We start from the raw sequence: 19,705 nt of genomic DNA on the forward strand, positions 1-19,705 counted from the left end.
TTTTCCCATTCTCAAACTTAAAAACCGATGTAGCACTGTTCCACTAGTATGTAATACTTCAGGACAGTGTATCTAAAAGTAGCTTTAAGCTATGCAACTGTATTAAATGACTTGAATTGCTGCCTGTGCCTTTTGGTTTGTGTGGCAGTCTGGTATTCCTTCTCTTTAATACAGTCTGAGTTTCCACAGTTATTTCAGTTTGGAACCAATTTTTCTGAAGATTAACAAGCATTCACTTACGTCTTAGTGATTTTTAGTTCTGAAATGTCTAGTGCCATCTCCGTAAAAACATTCTGTGAGAAGAAAACTTCCTTTTTATACTTTTCCTAGGGAAAGAAACAAAGAGAAACGTGCAGTCTCATAACACCTGAACACTTCTAGACACAGTTACTCATTAAATGCTGTGGACAGAGTTCCATCCAAGTGAATAAAATACTCACCTAAAGGTTTTGGGTTTGTGTTTTTGTTGTTGTTTGGTTTGGTTTTGTTTGGTTTGCTTTTGGGGGTTTTTTTATAGCCAGATTTGGATGGATCTTAGCTGAATGATTAAACTGGGTGCTAACTTCTCTGCTTTTCTGTCTGTCTGCTGGGCCATATTCTCCCAGAAGTGATGGTCAAAAGAGACAGGACTGTGCAGTGACAATATGCATCTTATTACCTTCAGAAAGGAGAAGACACTCAAAACCAGGAAAAGCTTTTGGAAAAAAACAATGGCAACAGACAGCAAGTTTGCTCAAGGTTGTTTAGAATCATTTTGGATCTATAACAACAGGTTAGGTCTGAATAACTTTCACTGGGATATGTACATTTAGCAAATGTTTAGTAGTAGGAGTCATCAAGAAGTAGACAAGAAAAAAATAATTGTGGGTCAGTTGACATACACTGACACTTTCAACTTTGAAAAGCAAAGCTGAAAGAATCTTTTTTTTTTTTAATCCATTCTCACTGAAAGAACTGCACATGATAGTTTCCATTTAACTAGCTATGTTCTGTAAATGTTGAGCTCTAGGTATAAGAACTTAACAGTGTTCAACTGTTAGATGGTGTAACAGTTCTTTTAAGTAGAATATTATGAAGTGCAGCAAAGACATTTAGCCACATCTTGACAAAAATTACTGATAGGCACAATCCTTATTAAAATCCCACTTACACGGGATTTAAGTTCCTAAATACCTTTAGCCATTTGACAAATAGACACTAAGGTCAGAAGAATCACATCACATCATCAAGATGCATGTCCATCTATGTAGAGTTTGTCTATAGGGGGCACATTTCAATCATGAGCCTCAAGTCTGCTCTCCATTTACATGCCATGTTACTCTCCTGAAATATATGACTTCAGTTTTACCTTGCTATCAGCGATAGCAGGTACATATTGCAGTGCAAATAGAGTGCACATATGACACTGCTTTGAGATTCAGAGGCTAAAGTCTCATTTCTGCCTTGATTCTCAAAGCAGAAAAAAAGATTTTTTTTCCCTCGCCTAAAATTTAAATTGCCATCAGTCTTCTATCTCCTTTCTTGCACAGTTTCATAGCCCACTAGTCAGGAGCTCTCATGCTCGTTGATTGTGAGACTAATCAACATTCCAGCTGAGTTTATCTGCCAGGTGCCTACAAAAGATTCTTTATTTGAGCCGAGACTTAAATCCCTTTCTTTGCGGTTTCCTTAGTCCATCATAGATCAATCTCACAGATTCAGATATCTTCAAGAGACTCTTTAGAATGATGGTTTCACACACCATGAAGCCTTTCCTTTTAAATTACTGTTAATGCTGCTTCAGGGTCCCTGTTTTTCTGACAACAAACTTATCTGCTACTACAGAAGTCTTGGCAACATACCAGTTTTCATTACGTCAACTAGAGGCAATTATTGCACATGCCTAAGAACATTACATGCTACATCACCTTTGCTATTTCTTATGTCTAGCCAACCGAAAGAGCAATATGTAACCACAAAATACTCAGGTCAGAACATCAGTAATCTCAAAGACACTTTACTAAGTGGTGTATTTGCACTTTCCAATTGGGCAGATTGAGACAGTGAGTTTTTCACTCAATGGAAAATCTGCTCTATATTAGATATAGTTCCTGCATTATATTAGATATTATCACATGGTGCAAGGCCTCATCTATACTAGTTATAGAAGCATAAGCTTCATTTTTTATGTCAGTGAAATCATGACATGTGAATCAGGCATATTCCAATTATTATATTATTTTAATTTTCTTGCAGTGTTCACCTTGAAAGTAATGCAATAACTTTTTAAAAGTTATGTGAAAGACCAGTTGTCAAATTAATACACACTTATGTGTTAGTAGCTTTTGGAAAATGCATCTCTTCTGCCTGTTTTTAAAGTACTGAAAATAATTATCTGATACTGACTAAATGTAGCAACTTCAGGACCCCAGACATATAACATTTCAATTCAGCGATCTATAAATACAAGCATTAAAAGAATGTAATTACTCCTGAGTGACTGGTAGTCATTTAAGACTTCAAAACCCCAGTGTCATGGTTTAGCTTCAGTCAGCAATTAAGCACCACACAGCTGCTCGCTTACTCTCCTCCCCACCCCTGGTGGGATGGGGGAGAGAATCTGAAGAGCAAAAGTAAGAAAACTCGTGGGTTGAGATAAGAACAGTTTAATAATCGAGGAAAAAAAAAAAATAATAAATAATAATAGTAATGAAAAGGAAAAAAACAAAAGAGAGAGAGAGGAACAAAACCCAGGAAAAAAAAACAAGTGATACAACCGCTCACCACCTGCCGACCAATGCCCAGCCCGTCCCTGAGCAGCAATCGAGAGATCACTACCCCCCAGCCAGCTCCCCTCAGTTTCTATACTGAGCATGACATCATATGGTATGGAGTAGCCCTTTGGCCAGTTTGGGTCAGCCGTTCTGGCTGTGCCCCTTCCCAGCTTCTTGTGCCCCTGGCAGAGCATGGGAAGCTGAAAAGTCCTTGACTGGTGTAAACACTACTTAGCAACAACTAAAACGTCAGTGTGTTATCAACATTATTCTCATCCTAAATCCAAAACACAGCACTCTACCAGCTACTAGGAAGAAAATTAACTCTATCCCAGCTGAAACCAGGACACCCAGACAGACAGAAAGATGTAGTTTCTACAAACGTCTGGTCCAAATGTACTTTAAACTCAGTGTTCTCTAACGTAGTTACAAATGCAAGACGTTAATTATATTTGTTATTCCAGTTGATGTATCTGGTTTCTGATAAAGTAAACTAGGGGCTAATGAAGGCATCAGTTGCAAAATATTCTTCTCTGGAAGAAAAAAAAAAATTAAAAAAAAGAAAGAAAGAAGCTGGGAGGTCTTTCAGATTTTATTTGTATTTCTCTGTGCTACCAGAGCTCATCAGCAACTATGTCAACAGCAACTATTCATTTCAGGACTATTGGTACTCCCAGTCCTTTTGGGGTTACGCTTATTGAACTATTGGGTCTGCTCTACTGCCAGCCTGCTGAGAGATTCTCACAGAAAAATGCATTGATTAACTGCTGTCTTGCAGAGATCATCTAGTACATATCTCAGTCCAGAAAAATGGGAAAAGAATGACAAGTCAAGCACCACCATCATCCCCCAGTATTTAGGTTAGAGGGAAGTCCTTGAATTAATGTATTTACTCCAATATTGTAAAGATATAAGGTAATTACAAGTACAAGCAGTCTACGTCATGTGGGTCTTTGTTATTAAGGATGCCTCAGCTTATCAGAAAAATGGAAGAGCTTCTAGTTCCCTTTTCACTTCCTCTGAATTTTTCTCAGCTCAGATGATAAAAACAAATCAACATCTGTGAGAATACTCCTAGTTTTGTTGGGGTTTTTTGGTTTTTTGTTTGTTTGTTTCTTTTACCCACAGAGTGGTACTTGCCCCATTTACTAAAGAAACTGTACACACATGAGCAGACTACCTAAATGACACTTGAATAAGGTCCACTCCAAGAGATCTTATGCAGTAACAAACTTCTTCCTACGCATCAGCACATACCTATTGTAGTAATGACCAATGAAATACAACAGACAGTCAAGAGGACGTCATCGGAAAATTATAAAAAGCACTAAGTTTTTAAGTTTTACACTTGCACACTTTCTCCTTTTTGGGGGTAATATCTGCACTTTTCTGATAGTTTTCTGGTTTCTTTATTTTCTTACAGAGATAAGTAGGAGAGAAAATAGTTTTCTGCCTTCAGAAACTCCTGTACTTGTACAATGGAAGCTAGTATCCATTTCAGTTACATCTGCTAATTGAGTAGGCTTATATGGTGATGGTCTCGCATTTTCTTCCTCTCATTAAAGGGAAAAGATGATTTGCTGAAGCTGAGAGAGGGCTTTGGTGATGACTTCAAGAAACAGAACACTGCATAATTTCAGAAACAAAGAATGATGACTTTTCATACCAAAAAAAAGTGCAGGTTTAATTTCTGATGGAAAATTAAGCAAATGTTTCCATTTCCTGAAGAAAGATGACAGTGGCAGAAAAGATGGACAAGGACTGAGGAATTAGCAGTCCAAAATAAATCTGCAATATGATCCAAGTCCTTGTCATTCTCCTACATTAAACCTTCAAGATTTTGTATTTTTCAGTCTTTCATGGAACTTCTATTTTATTTTCCATATATAGGTAAATAAAACTGTGCAGCTCCAGTATTTTAATATGTTCTAAAGATGCCTTGCTATTAATCCATCCTAGGTTCATAAATTAAAATTTATGCAGTTACATAATATTATTTCATATTATGGGTATCCTGAGATGTGGAGTTCTCTGTGCTGAAATGACTAGGTGAACTGAAATGATCAAAGACAGTATATTCTCATTTACATTTCAGTCTCTACTGCAAATTCTTTTGTATGTTTACTTGGTAATTCATGGGCCACCTCTGGGAATAGTATCTCATTTCCACAGCAGGATTGGCAGCAGTACAACTGGTGTAACAAACAACACTTATATCAACAATATACCAGAAATTATTAGAAACAAGTACAGACATGCCTTACAGTAATTCTGCATTTTTTATTACATCCTCTAACACTAGCAGAGAATCTGAAGTCAGATGACAGAAATCTAAGGAGTCAGAAAACGGATGATACGTGACCTCTGGTTAGTGTTTAGTGGGCACATGAGTATCCTATAAAAAGATTATGTTAGCGTTACTGAATAGCACTCCTGAGAGGGAAAAAAGAAAATGTAGCTAAGGTCTGTTATATTTATAGTGACATCTGAACATGCACAAAACAGAGCACAACCAGTTTCTGTTCATCACTAGACAACCACAAAAGAAGTAAAGCAAAGTACTGTTGAGCATTTTTTTGTACCAGTATACTGCATGATGTGCTTTTTTTAAAAGTATATATGAAAAAATTTGCTGAATATTTATCTTTTATAGTTGTTCAGACATCTATATAATATATAAAATATATGTATTATAAAATATACATGAAATATGAATCTATGAGTATGCAATAAATTCTGAACAAAAAAAGTGCAAACAATCCACAGAATGTAAGACCTGATTTCTCTATACTTGTCTCCGGGGATACACTACAAAACCTGCCCTCTTCGTATTTACCAGGAAATCTCTAGCTATTCCTACAAAATACTCAATAACTACTCAAACATCAAGGGCTAAATGCTTCAGCTATTTATAGAATGCATTCCAAGTACTTCAATGAAGCAATTATTGATTTACTTGGATAAATGACTGGTGTTTGTCCACCTGTCTTGTTTGTTTATTTGTTTGTTTTTTAAACTGGTGTTGAACTTTCTCTAGTCTGCTTTAGGAGCTTTCAGCAGTTTGAAGATTAATTGAGAAGGTGTTAAGGAGAAGCGGAAACTGACATCAGGAAGAGCAAGCATAATATTTAAACATATTTAATAAAACTAATGCCATTTGAAAGTTTCATCCAATACATGATTCAAGTCAACATGCTTTTGGCTTGTTTAAATGCCTTGCGATGAGTGAAAGATTAAAGGTTGGTTACTTTTTGCATGAGAGAATATACTATATGCAATTCTCTCTTATTATTAGCATGAAAAAACAAACCCCAAAATACTCAAACAAAAGATGGATTGTGTCTTAGTCTAGTGTCTAGTGTCTTACAGCAAGGTCATATCTCTCAGTGTTGCCTAGTTTAATTTAAAGGAACAGTGAAAAAACTAAAGCTCTCCTTCCAGCTCTAATACTAATCTGTTGCATATTGCCAAGAAGTGAATTCACTATATTGCTGCATCTTTTTATGTCTTTGACTTTATATAGATTACAAATTCCTTGAAGTGGATGTTGTCTCTTCCTGTACCTAATACACTGGTTTGGATGGTGACTTTATGCACTTCTGTAATGTAAGCAATACAGACAAACACAACAAATGATAATATTTGTTGAGTGTACTGCATGTAACTCACATTTACTTTTAAACTGAGGCCCCTTATTTACTTCTATCATCCAACGATACAGCCGTCAGAATTACTTTTAAACCAAGGTCGGGTCTATTTACAACCACCAGTACCTTACATCACAAGAATATCTATTAAATTTAATGGAATTGCTGACAGTAGAACATGATGGTCATACGGAAATCAGAACCTCGGCCTGTAAGACTATCAGCAGAACCAGGATTCTAAGTTCTTTGTGCATTTTAGTTCATTTTTTATTTCTTCCCAGGATGAATTAATTATTCATGAGGAATCTGTATGAATAAGCTGTTCTAGGCCAGCCTAATAAGATACATCAAAATGGTTTGTTAAATATTAAAAAAGCACTCAAAGCTATATTCATTTTAGGACTATTGGTACACAGCCTTGCTGGTTTTGTTGTTATTGCTATTTTTAAAGGCTTTTAACTTGCCAGTTACTCTAGCAAGTTATCTATATACCATATTAAATACCTAGAAACTAGAACTACAGTCTGAGGTATCGTGAAACAGAAAGAAAGACTAGAAGACAAAGACAAATGCTACTGAAGCCAAATGTATATTGATTTTTATTATACACACAGAGGCAAATAATGCTACCAGTTGGTATTTTTCCATTCCACATTTGCCATTTCAAAATTATACAAATTTAAGGAAGCAAGGTACTTATTGAAACAGTGGCAACTATCTCACAGACTGGAGAACTGGTCTCCACAGTCCTGGTTTCACAATTCTGTGGTCTAGAGAATGCTTAAGCTTGCTGAGGTCTGAACTGGACTTTCAAATATTTTTTAACAGGTCACACTCAACAGCTGCAGCATGTCACCTCTCCATACCCACACATGCACACCTGTTATTCACCAAACTTCACAGAAATAGGTCCCTGTATCATATGATGCCTTTTTTTTTTTTAAATTCAGAATCTTCATAGACTTCTGCATTACCTCTGCATGTAGCATACTCTGCAACCAGCATCCACATGCTGCACTACATCTCCAATACCTACCACCTCTGTATTGCACAACATGACTGACTCCATATGGAATACCCCTTTGATTCCAGAGGGTTTTTTCCACTTAACACAGTAGCAAGGATGATAAATGCTTCTACTTCATAGGACTCTGCACTGTGATCTTTTCCTAAATAACATCAAGTTTTGTGTTAATTCCTGCTCCACCTCCATCCTGCAGCACAGCGCTTCTTCCTCCATGTATGTTGACATCCAGAACTTTTTACTCCAATGTACATATAAATAAGGAAATGTAACCACCAAGATCATTCACTGCTTTGACCTTGGTAGCCCTTCAGTTGCACTGGTCCTCACTTTGTAAGATCTGTAAAAGCACTTTTTTGCTATATTATATAGAGAGCATAAAAGCATCTGCTTTTGCCACTGTTCTGTGTCATGCCATCTTGAATATTTATTAACAAATAAACCTAGCAGGTAAGAAGTGACATGCAAGAAAGCGCTCTCTTATTTACAATATGTTTAGGATATATATTTACAAAAAACCATCCTACTATCTTCCTTCAAGTCTAAATAAAACTTCTCTGCCATATGCCTACAGAAAAATCTAACAGCTGGACATTAGATTTTCTGGAGGACTGTGGTGTTATTTTTCACTGTTTCCTTTTAGTTACCTGTTTGGCTTTTATTGTTAGTTGTATTATAAAGAAAAAAAAAAAGTTAGCCTTAGATAAATATTTAAGTTCTTGAACAGTGCCCAATACAAAAGTGTACCAACCTATAGGAAACACCATAGTCCTAAGAATAGGAACAAGGGATACCACAGGCCCCACTGATATCAAAATAACATAACAGGTTACAGGGTAAGTAGGAAAAAATATTCTACTGACACTGCCATAAGTATAATCTTTAAGCATAGCAAGAGATAGTAAGCAGATGATATGTTCCAGCATTAGCAAATGACTACTCTAGCCAATCTGTTTAAGAGCATTTCAAACTGGCTTTACTTTGCCTGTGTAGTCAGAAAGAACAAGATGATTCAAAAAACTAATATCCATTTTAGGACAAGTGAGACCCTCAGCTACTTCTTACCTGAAAAAAAATCTTTCTTCACTTATTGGTCAGTCTTCAGAGAAAAATTGGTTTGAGTCTGTCTTGAATTAAGTGCTTGCTCATTATTACCACCTTTGGTTAAGAACCAAATGCTATGACTGGCAACCAGATCTTTGTATTCGTGCTATTTTTAAAAAACTTAGGCCAACATTAAGATTATTTCTGGGCCTCTTAAAAGGCTCATATAGAATGTGATATGCAACACAGAAGGACTCATTGTTCAGAACAGGAAAATATAGATGTACAGTTTTGCCAATCAGACACGCTACTGAGTAAATAGAAATCAACATTGCAAAAAACATTTTTCAGCTGACATTTCTATACTTACTGCTACACTATCTTATGCCATCTACTAGCTTCCGGATACTTCAAAAGATCCTCTGCTGAGAAGTAATTACAAATGGCATCTTTTAAAGAGGACAGACTCACTGAACAGCTATAAGTTTTCACAACTTCATTTTTGTATATAGAACAGTATGAGCAGAGTTTTGGGCCCAATGAAGCAATAAGGAGTGCGAAAAAGTGTGAAAGAATGGCACTAAGTCAACCATGAAATGGAAACTCTTAGGGAGCTGAGGATAGCCAGAAGTGGCTGGTTGAGTTTACTCCCCTATAGATTATGTAACTGGGAAAAGTTATATTCTAACGAACGAAGAGTGAGGAAGACCAAGTCACTCCCAGATAGCAGAAAAGTAGTAAACCAGCTATATCAATAGAAGAGAGCATAGAGTTGTTCATCCAAGGGTTTATTATATCAAAGAGAAATAAGGTAGGAACTGTTGAAAATTAAAATCAGTTCTAATTTTTTCCCTACCCTGCTTTCAGAATGTGTAAACTGCGGTACAGCAACTCTACTTAGTATTTGCAAAGATCCCATAAATAGTACGTTGACACTGTGCCTGGACCTGTAGGATTTCTGGAACACACATTTAAAAAATAATTTCAGTAAGTGGATATTGGGAAGACAGAGAAACACACAGATCCGAACCCCAGTTTTTCAAGTAAAGTTTTAATCTCCTTCCTAGTAAATCTGTATCTGGTAACTTTTGTTGGAAAAGTCAGTGGCAGAAGGAAGGCAGAAAAGGGGTAAGCCAAAACTGCTTCTTTGCAGTCAGATAGTATGTCCTTCTGCCTTCTGCAACTGGCCAGCCCATTTCCTGGGTTTTTACTGGGGAACTAAAAATTTTAGATGGGAGACTATTTTCAGTTACAATCAAACAGTCTGAGTCACTGGCTTTCATCAATACTCTTAGCTGAATAGAAAACAGAGAATACCAGCTTCTCTAAGGAGAGAATGATCTCAACACTGATGTGTTTATTTGTTAATGATATGTAGTACAGTTTAACAGCCAGCAAATGTTTCTCTGGTGTGGTGTCAGAATTAAAGGAATGATCTTGCACTGTACTTCAAGAATGCAATATAAAATTTTAAGGACTACAGTTTTAAAGGCTCTTCAAGTCACAATTTAACTTCACTTTCATTGGGATATGAAAAATATATCTAATACTGGGACTAAAAGCTTTTGAAGTACTGTGTTGCCTCTGATGTAATTCATAAGTCATAATACCAAGTGAGAAACACATTTTTTGGGTGCATGTACCTGTGAATGTGCTACATACTTAATTACTTCATATGGAAATACTAATATTCAAACACATTCTACTTTGAACAAATACATCTAGTTTTGCCCAGAATAGATTTATGAGAGTAATCAGAACACAAAGCCTAATATTTCTAAATCTCTCCTATAGCAGCAAGAAGCTTACCGACTGTAGTTAGGATTAGAATTTATTTGTGTAAAAATATTTTTTTTTCTCATTTCTACATACTTTTTAGTGATGAGCTTTTTGGTAGCAGAAACAGATGCTGAAATTTGAAACGTCAACATTATATAGGACTTGTACGGATTTTTCACTGGGAAAAATACACATTCCAAAACACTACACACTTATTTTGATAGAGAGCACTGAAGCAGTTTTCATACATACATGTTTTTAATAAACTAAAGTCCAAGGTAGAACCTTTTTATACAACTTTTCATTCTATACAGAGGTTCTTTCTTACAGGTTAACAAATGACATAGCAACTATGTTTCTTGTCATTTTACATTTGTTTCTATGAATAACAGAACTGCAATATAGTCTCACATACCTGAAAGTTACAGCTCTGTCACTGCCCCAAATAATTTTTAAAAAGGGAGTTTAAAAAATATGTTTTGACAATGTATTTTTAATGATTGTCAGTTCCTAGATGTTGTTATGCAACACAAACACAATATACTGTCAAAGTTAATAAAATGGGTTAATATTTCAGAATTTGACAGTGTATCTGACACACAGTAGTTGAGTTCAAATTAGAACAATTTCTCCATAATTTCTCTGTGGCTTATCCTACTGCTAGAATTCTGTGAAAGTTACAAATTATGGCCAATTATTATTCAAATGATGTCCCAAATTCATGTATTTAATACAGTATAGAAATGGCTGAACTCTAAAGTGAACTTACAGCATATGGCTGTTCTTTCAGTGTCTTAGCACATGTGAATATGGAAAGGAAAAATAAGGAAGAATTTCTATGTGTTGCATTAAATTTTCTCTAGAAGCCAGACCTCAAGATATACATATTTTTCTAAATCCTGCCTAAGCCCTGAAATCAGACTTGATGCATAGACCTTCCTTATACATAGACCTTCTCCTGCTCATCTTTTTTACATAGGGTGAAACTTCGCAAATATGTGCAAGGCAGGCATTAGAAAGGGAAGTAAAATGTAAAACAAACCCTACAGTTCATAAGAATTTATATGATTTAACTCTGTTTCCCTTACCTGCCTTTTTTCCTCTTGCCCTCAAAAGTAGGGGAGGGAGAAATCTTTCCCGTCCCAACTGAAAACATGACATTTTTTCAACTGTTCATTTCAATTAAAATTTAAACCAGAACTTTGGAAAACTCCAGCCAATGTAACAAACTTAAAATAGTAAAAAGGCATTTTTCATGAAGATCAAGTTTCAATTCAAGTCTAAAATAGACTCAGTAAGGGGAGCTGTAGTTGAGGTTGCCAGGCTGACAGATGAAAGTGTACTGTGACAATTTGTCCTGGCCATGAGAGGCAGCTCGGTACTTCTCAAGCCTGATATTTAAAAACTTAGCAATCTCCTGCCAAAGCGAGAGAGTTTAAGAGTCTCAATTTATACTGAAGCTGTGAAAATGAAGCTGAAAGTTTTAGCGTCAGTGGTAGGGAAAATACATGGCACAGGTCAAAAAATCACCCACCTCCTCTCAGTTTTCTGGATAATGGTGTACCTGCTTTCTTCTCAGGATTATTGCCTCTAGTATTACATTATCTCCTTCCTGTAGTCCTGCTCAATGACTCCCCAGCTTCCTTTCAATATCCAACAGGTATCATTTTTCACCATCACTATACATTACTTTACCTACAACATTATAAGCACTTTTGAAATGGAAACCAGACAAAAACCTCTTCCCCCAAAAAAACCTCATGATTCCATTTTATATAGTTCTGGTTTCTACAAAATAATATTCCCTTCTAGATACCACAGAATCTTATCCTAGGAAAGCCAACATACAAGAACAGAATAACTATTTGAAACATTTAGCAATGTTGAGAACACATTTTGAAGACAGCACTCCACAGTAGCTAAGAGCTTCCCTATTTTCCATTGCATAGGCTTGGACTACATGTGCACTGTACTTGTGCACTAACACTTGCTGAAGTGACTCCTCTTGCCCTCTTCAATTTTATTCAGTGAAGCCTTTTATTCAGTTACTTATTGCTTCTGAAGAACACAAATTAGATTTATAATTTATATACTGGAACATTAGAGCATTTGATTTCATTTTACCAATACGTTATCTGAGTGATAATGGAATGTAATGTCAAGACATCTTAAAGGCCTGTAAGCATGCTTGGGGAATCACTCAGTTACATCCTTTCCTTAAAGAAGCAATATTGACTGACTTGTAATAAGAACATTTGAAAGAAATTTTTTTAATCCATTTTAACAGTGTAATTTTTGTCTTTTTTCCTCTCTCTTATTTACATTCTTCTTTTCTTTTTCTCTTCTCCTTTTCCACAACTCTAACTTTTTCTCCAATCCTGTCTATACTTTTCACACTCTTTCTGCCACATTTACTCTCATCATCTACTCTAACAAAACATACACATTTTCTTCTCTTTACCAAAATTGTTAGGTCTGAATTCATAAAACATTTAAAAAGATATAGGATTGCTTTTGGTGATTAGGGGCACATAACACCAACCATAAAACATGTCTAAATCAATACACTTCTACAGATCAGAACAGCATGTGGCAGTACAGCATTATGAAATTTATAATTGCATCAAACCCGTGATTTCCCAATAGCTCTACCTCTATAATAACTAATTTTAAGCAGGAAGTCCCATTGGTAACCTACAAAAGAAAGAAAGAAAATGGGACATTTCCCTGAGTAATGCTAAACTGATGCTGCAAGGGCTACACTCCATGTTGTAGAGTGATTTATTATACTTTTTTGTCACAACAACCGAGATTAATGACTTAAAAATCATTTATAAGGGCTGCCCTTTCCAGATAATTCAAAGAGTTGTTTTATTGTTTTTATTTCTATCATTTACCAAAAAAAGCCTAGTTCATGCAGCCTGATATACAGAACAGAGCAGGGAACAGAAGAGGGTAAAATATTATAAGGGTCAAATTCAATATGTAGGGATACATAATTCTTTGGTACCCTGGGACCTCTATATATGCATCTAAGACTTAAGCATAGGATGTTTCAGTTTTTAAGGCTACTTCAGAATTTAATCCGAAATGTACAAGGAGGACAAAAGGTTCCATAATGGATTCCTGCTATAAGTAAGTCTCGTGTTTCCTTCTGTCAAGAGGGAAATGTACAGTCATAAAAAGAAGGTTGGGATGATTTCTGACAGCTATAAGACTAAGAAAATACATGGTTAAACCTTTCCATTCAGTATTCTGAATCACAAGATTAAATTACTTAGAGGAAAAAGCTTTCAAGACTATTTGGTTATAAAAAAATTGTTCACAACTGTATTTTATCCTGTCACCTGACTGCCTAATACAAAACACGTGAAATATATTACCTTGTAATTGTATAACTAATCATATATTGTAGCTATATAATATAATTTTAAAGATGTGTGACCATCCTCCAGGAAAAAAAACATCACAACATGTGGATAGTGCTCCCCTGCCCTGTTATGTGAAAGCCACCTTTCCACCATCACCACAACACACTGGCAGCAGGGGGAGGGAGGTCTGTGACTGCATGAGGAAGCCCCGGTGCCTCCCCCCACCGAGGACCCCGCAGAGCACTGCCAGCACTCCGCAGCTCCCTAGCCAGGCCCTGGGCCAGGCTGGCCGCAGGAAAAAATACAACTTTATGCAATCTTATCAGTAGCTCAACAGTGGCATGAGATGCAAGAGTCCTGTATTAACTGAAAACATAACTTTGGGCTTGTCATGTTCTGTACAAACGTATTTAAACCCAAATAAAACAAACATAGAAAAATCTCTAATTTCATGTAGCTTGCTTGCAACAAGAAGAAAAATAGTATGGCAATTATTCTGAGTGCTCTTTCAAAGATTTAAGGAAGATAGCAGCTTCCTTTTCAGTTGTGATATCTCCTGTCCTCATTTGCTTTATAAATATGCAGGTATTCAAAGGCACATCAGTCCGAGGTCTCTGACTGGGAGGAGGCATGGACCCACAATACAGCTTTCCTTGATCTGAGTAAATGATGCATTAGCAGGGAAGCTAGTGCACCAGCAGCTATCCTTATGACGGCTGCTCTTATTCACAGGGTAGACTTTGATCTCAAACTCCAGGAAGACTGGTAGTCAGCAATTTTGGCAGAAGCCCTACAGGCTTCAGAAGCCAGAGTTCCTAAGTACATTCACCCTACAGTATAAGCCCCCATCGGCAGGTGTGGAAAAGTACGTTGATTCAGACACCACCAGTGCTTTGCCACTACTAACCACAGCAAGCCCCAAGGATTTGACCTCCGCTGAATTCAAAAGCATGTGCCAGCACTCAACGTGGGCTCCTAATCTCCTTGTCACAGGACCATTAATGGCGTTCCTAAAAGCAGATAACATTTTTTAAGCTTTCCAAATGTTTAGCACCAAAGTTTGAGTTACTACACTACTTTTAGAGTACAAGTCACTGTATAACCTTAATTTTGTTAAAAGCCCAAGGGTGCACTTACCATCTAGTGCAAAACATACACATTATACAAGGGAAAACAAAGAAAAACTAGTTTTATAGATTGAGTAGAAGAGAGAAATTAAACCAGCTCCATTACAGAGATAACCACAGGTTAAGTTTTGTTATAAGAGATTATGGAATTACTCACTCACTCCCATTACCAGGAGGAACCAGGTTTGCTTTCACAAAGCATTTCAGAAGCATTCAAAGCATTATACAGAAATCTCCTATTCTTGTAATATTTCCCTCCCACATATTTATGTATCAAAAGCATCACTAATTATTTGCTATTAAGAATGAGCTAATTAGATCTTGCACTGCATGAAAGACATACAAAGTTCCTAACTCATGTTCCATTACAATAGCTCCAAACAAATGAAAAACTAAATTAAAAGTTCCAAGAAAAATGGAAGAGCTGACAATGACAAACCAACTATGTTTTGGTTACCTTAGATGACAAGCTAATTTACAAACCTACATAAAATATAAATATCAACAACAAAATTAAATCAACCCATATCTATCATATTTGACTTTTGGTAAATGTAGCAGCTGAACAACCTGCAGGGAAAAGCACCTCAAATACATAACATTTATTTAACAAATAGCTTGCTCTGCCTCCCTTGTGCCTGTATTTAAACCAAGACGTTATAATTACAGAACTTTAAAAAATATTAATCTGCCAATTACTGTTGGTTTACATTGTTAAATTTATAGTTGAGGTTTAAAAGACTAAAATTATTCCAATAGAATAAGAATGCCTGGGGTTTAGTATTTTTAATTGAGAAATTAAGTATTTTGAAATTAAACTCCCTGTATTTATACCACCAAATTTCACCTGGCATCTTGGAAAAGGTATAATGTAGGCAAGGAAGCCACATGTGGATTGTTATTTTTTATTTTATTTTTTATTTTTGAGAAGCATAATCCTCTTCCCAAATCCATTTTTAAGAATAACAACTTATATAAGGACTTGAAGTAGTCTCTTTTCAAGTCCGTGGCCCCATATCAATATCACCTTGCCTCTTAGCCTCCATTCATACCCTGTTAGAAATTTCCTTTGCACAGTTTTGGAGAATAAATTAGAGGTAGGCAATTTTAAAACCTCACTGTGTTCTTCTTTGGCTACAAGGTACTCTCCAGATTGGTACAAGTGCCAAAAATGAAACCATCTTTGATATAGTTCACAATTTCCTGATGAGTTACTTATCCTTCATGTATAAAAAGTTGCAGCTAATAAAGAATCTGCAAATGGACACAGATGAATAGTCTGATAGGTATCAGTTTGCCTTTCAGCTTAAGGCCAAAACAGGACAGAATACAAAGTTTAGGCTCCAGTTCTTCAGATATCTATCAAAACCCTATCTTATCCTATTAGCAACTCCATCTAGTAATTCTTACCTGTTCAATCTTTTCTTATTAGTGAATTTTAAGTAATTATTGATTGTTAACGCATTCAGTGTCTGTCCAATTATGGACATAATGAGCATTTTCATAAGGAAAATGAATCTCAATAAATAAATGAAGTCATAGAAAAAACATTGCCTTCCCTATGTACAGAACTTGAGCTGTTAATGCTTTGAAACTCTGATCCCTTAGCATACAGTGGGTTGCATCGCTAAGATTTTCCAGAGTACACAGATAAGGCACAAATATGCCAAGATTTCAATATGGCAGCTGTATATTCAAAAAATGCCTTTATCTGAAAAGTTACATTTCTTTCTCCTGCTTTTGTAAGTATAAGTTATATTACAATCGGATATTGTACATGTAACTTACTAGAGGATAATTTAGAGACATAGTTATGAATATTGCAAAACATGCAGTTCTGTAAACCAATAGCTTAACCCAAATACTTAAAGGCAAAATAAATAGTTATCAAACTCCAAGCCAAAAAGCAGTTATTCAGTAGTATGTAAATCTCACAGATCAAGAATACAGGTGTCCCTTGCCTATGTTGTAGAGATGATTGCCAATACTGCCAAAGCTATTAAGGATCCTTTTTTTGTTTCAGATTAAAAAACCAAAATCTCTGCTTCTAAGAAAAACAAAATGCATAATGGCCAAGTTTTGTAATAATTTATACATGTGTGTATATATACATGTATTTATTAGGTTTTCTTTGTGACCAGTAAAAACACATGCCTATACTTTGAAGAGCTTCTGAGGGACAAATGCATTGTTTTCATGCTGAGAATATAGTAAAAGAATGCAAGTTTCTCAGCCACAGTTTGTGCTACAATTATATCAAGACTTTTATTTAAAAAAAAACACCCAAACTTTTATCTTTGTCTATTTTGGCTAATAAGTGTCCTAACTCCTTTTTGATGCATCTGGCTAGCTAGAATCTCAGTGCATGAAAGAAACCCATGTAAAATATAAGAGATTATATACCTGCAGCAATATACGACAGGCAAGTTGTTCTGTAAGGAGTGGAACTAGGAAGTTTGGTTTTCTATGGAGACGCATCTCCTGGCTAAGTATTCTGGTAGTGAGTAAGCAGTGGGCAAGGTGTTTCTTCCAAGGTGTCTTGTATTATAATTAAGGACCATGACATGAAATGAACACAGTGAGTCTTTCAAAAACTTAATCAATAGTTGTGGTCAGGAAAAAAACTCCAAAATATTGTTCTTGTAACCTCAGAAAACAATTAAGTATTTTTTAAAATGATTATTAATTTGCTGTTCAGAATAGGAGAGCACTTTAAAGGTCAATGGTCTGCTGAGATGCAAGCAGAAAAAGACCAAATAAAGAGCAAAATGGTACCAAGACTGAAGGATGCATAGTCAAGATTTTTTCTGATGGGATTTATCTATTCAGCCATTGAATTTCTAACAAAGTAAGCCTCACTAGAAGGCAAAGTAATACAAAAGTTTTTAACTGCTGAACTATTAAGGTTCATCAATTTGATGTCCAGTATGACTTATTTTCTGATGTTTGGCTAAGTGGTACTGTTTTGGTATTGATTACAGGACTGATCAGAATAAGACCCACAAGTTTCCCATCCTATGAGGTTTCTCAGTGATACCAATGCCAAGTGTATATATATCAACTTTATATCAGATTTATATTGTATGAGAGCTGACTATTAAGTGCAGCTGAAGCCAAGAAGAGAAAATTCACTCTGTGCTAGGTCCATCTGCAGTAGATTCCTGAAAGGAGAACAGCTGGGAAAGGCACATATGACAAGAATTTCATCTGCTAAATTCAGACTTCAAGGTGTTTCAGTTCAAGTTTACTTCAATCACATACAAGAAAATCACATCCCATCAACAGCATTCCATCTTCAGTTTCTTTGGTGAAATCTATAGGGTGTCTCTATAGATACATCTTTGAATTTGGGAGTAGCATGTGTAGCTCTATGCTGTATCTGTAACTTCAGTATCTAGGCTCATTACCAATCTCCCAAGCCATCCAGCCTTCCTCAGTTGTGAAAATGTAATAAATTGCCTTTTTCCCCTAGTGTATTTAGCACTCATGAAAAGTGACAGATTGACAGCCTGGGAGACTGAAGTAGTCTGTTTAAATCACAGAGAAAAGGAAAGAGGCAATGACAGACTACGGAACCAAAACTGAATTAACCCTTTGCTCAAGTAACCAGCTGAAAAGAATATTAGAGTCTCAAAGGATCAATCAATGGCCTACTGACATCAAAGAGATCTTAATTGTTGGTGGAAATTATCAAATAAAATATAAAACCCTGTGACGGTGTGCTTCCCCCGCCCCCGGCCTTTATCTCCTGCAACCCTGCTTAGGTGATAATCACCAGTGGTGATTGTAATGGCACCATCGGCTCAAAGTGGATTCAGGAGACAGATAACAATACAATAGCCTAGGGCTATTGTGCAATGCACCCACCGAAGAAACTAAACCTGTGGTCAGCATGCAAATATGACTATGAGTCAATCATCTTATCCCCCATAAATAGTGAGCAGCCCAAGAGCCCTTTGAGCTCTCCTGCCCGGCAGCGGGCTGCACACCAGGATCTCCCCTTGAGCAGGGACGCCTCTCAAGGTTACTCCTCGAGGTTGAGAGATTCCTTACCGCAACAGATCCTTGGTAAGTGACTAATAGCATGCTAAGCTTTGAAATCTTAGCTAAGTGATATAAAGGATTGATTGCGCATATATAATCCTTTAGATATAAACCGTTGACCAAGTCTGGGACTAGGACTGGATCTAGCCGCACCTAGACTCCTCTCTGAGAAGGAGTTTAGAAAGCAAGGGGATCTTTTTCCGAACCTCATGACTCAATGGGAGGGTGTCCCTGACAGTCCTGTCTGACCCTGTCCTCTATGCAGTAAATAATCAAGTGTACCTCGCCATCGAATCTTGTTAAAACACTGTCGCATTGAACTTTGTTAACTCCCTATTCTGTATCAATAAACTATATTTTTACTTCTCTCTAACGAGTGAAGTGCACGCTCACTCCATCCGCGACAAATTGGCATAGTTGGCAGGATGGCAAGTAGTATCACTGATTATTTACGGAGGCATGGAGTGAATCTGAGTCCCACATTCTCAGCAGAATGGACTCGTGACAATTGGCATAATTGGGAAGCCATTAAAGAATACCTAAAAGTAACTAGAGGCCACACAAAAGATGGAAAAGGGAAAGGAGTTATCTGCAAGATGTTAAATGCCTGTTTAGAAGCTGCACATCAGGAAAGAGAGAACAGAAATAAAAAGGAGCAGGACCTAGAGAAAGAAATAGAAGGTAGAAAGGCAACTGAGTTGTTACTATCTTTAAAAATTGAACAACTGCAGAAACAGTTACAGGAGGAAAAGGAAAAAAGACAAAAGTTGGGAGAAAAGGTCAAGACGATGCTTATACAGGCTGCTCGCCCCCCCAACATCGTACAGATTAGGAAACTAATAGTATCCCCTGAAGATTGGGATGGAGACATCTGGGGTGATCCTGATGATACCGAGCCAGAAGATGACAACCCTTT

Source organism: Ciconia boyciana, chromosome 8 (assembly GCF_034638445.1).
Source record: "Ciconia boyciana chromosome 8, ASM3463844v1, whole genome shotgun sequence".
NCBI classification, from domain to species: domain Eukaryota; kingdom Metazoa; phylum Chordata; class Aves; order Ciconiiformes; family Ciconiidae; genus Ciconia; species Ciconia boyciana.